Genomic DNA, 1,396 nt, shown 5'->3' with positions numbered 1-1,396 from the left:
GAGGAGGTGGCCAGGAGCCGGTGACCACAGGGCTGGCATGGCCAGGGGAGCGAGAACAAGAACTGCCTGTCCCCTCCGTCCCTGCCAAGGCACGCGGCCTCATGTTACGGCACCGGCCCTTCCGCGAGCCAGGAAAAAGCACAGCAACCGTTTGGCCACGTTTCAGGCTTGTCTGTGGGCCAAGGGCGTAACGTGAAGGTTCCCCAGCGCAGGGATCCCTAGGGATCAAGTCAGGCGCTCTGCCAGCCGGCGCCTTACTTTCATGACTGAGCTGTGGGAGGGTAGCTCCGGGGAGCGGAGGGAGGGACGCCGTGCTTCCTCAGGGTGACCTCTCGGCACTGGTGGAAGAGCAATAGGAACCTGCTGGGGTCGGGCACTTTAGCAGACAACGAGCTGTGCATCCGTTCGGCCGCATCCGTCGGTCCCAGCACCGGAAAGCCTGCGTCCCTGCATCGCCTTCTGGAAAGCATCGCGTGGGTTGGACTGAAGGCTTCGGTGAAACATCGGCTTAAGTGACACTTCTTAAAAAGAATTTGCAGTAATAGTCTTGAGAACATAAAAAAATGGAAGTCGCTTGAGAGATATTCATTTTTTCAGCTCTCTTGTTTCAGTCAGAGCAATGAGACTTAATGTCAAATGCAGTGCAAAGCAGTTGGACCGTACAGAGGGACCTGTGTTCCAGCTGAACCAAAAGCCTCGGCTTTTCAGAGGCGTTTGTGAAAATTTTCAAGATGTTGCCTTGCTTTGTCCTGATTCAGGCCACCTGAATCACTCTTTTATCTTCATTCTCAAAATTTAATAGGGCAGAAAATCTGTTTTTCAGCTAGCGCTGCAAATTCCAGCTGTGCTGAACGCTATCCAGAGTTACTTGAGAGCTGTTTGCTGAAAAGCCTATTTATTCCCCGGGATTAATTCCTAAGTTCTTCAGAAATTTTGAAAGAAGGAGAAGGAATGGCCTTTGCACAGGTTCAGAGGTGTGAGCAGCCCCGACCGAAGCACCGCTGGTGTATCTGAGGAGCTGGTGCCTGCGGACCGCGGCCGACCAAGCCCTCAGCGGCCGAGAGTTACTTGAGAGCTGTTTGCTGAAAAGCCTATTTATTCCCCGGGATTAATTCCTAAGTTCTTCAGAAATTTTGAAAGAAGGAGAAGGAATGGCCTTTGCACAGGTTCAGAGGTGTGAGCAGCCCCGACCGAAGCACCGCTGGTGTATCTGAGGAGCTGGTGCCTGCGGACCGCGGCCGACCAAGCCCTCAGCGGCCGTGAGTCCCTGCAGCGCTGTGGGCCTCAGCCCAGGAACCGGGGGGGCTGGCAGAGCTCAGACCGGTGTTCCCAGCTTCCCCGTGTGATCTCCCGCGCTCCTGAGCAACCTCGGAACAGGGAACAGCCTTAAGGAGAC

At 54.9% G+C, this 1,396-nt stretch overlaps 1 protein-coding gene across 1 annotated transcript in view; it reads left to right on the top strand.

Annotated features, from left to right (window-relative positions):
* The window catches only part of GALNT5 (polypeptide N-acetylgalactosaminyltransferase 5), a gene marked incomplete at its 5' end in the record, with an annotated part of 16,182 nt that overhangs the window by 11,056 nt on the left and 3,730 nt on the right, over window positions 1-1,396 (top strand). The gene's annotated exons all lie outside the window — the stretch shown is intronic.

The sequence above is a fragment of the Egretta garzetta genome, unplaced genomic scaffold (genome assembly GCF_000687185.1).
Source record: "Egretta garzetta isolate BGI_Z169 unplaced genomic scaffold, ASM68718v1 scaffold635, whole genome shotgun sequence".
Taxonomy (NCBI): domain Eukaryota; kingdom Metazoa; phylum Chordata; class Aves; order Pelecaniformes; family Ardeidae; genus Egretta; species Egretta garzetta.
Note: the sequence above shows the minus strand (reverse complement) of the source record. Positions and strands in the feature narration are given on the sequence as shown.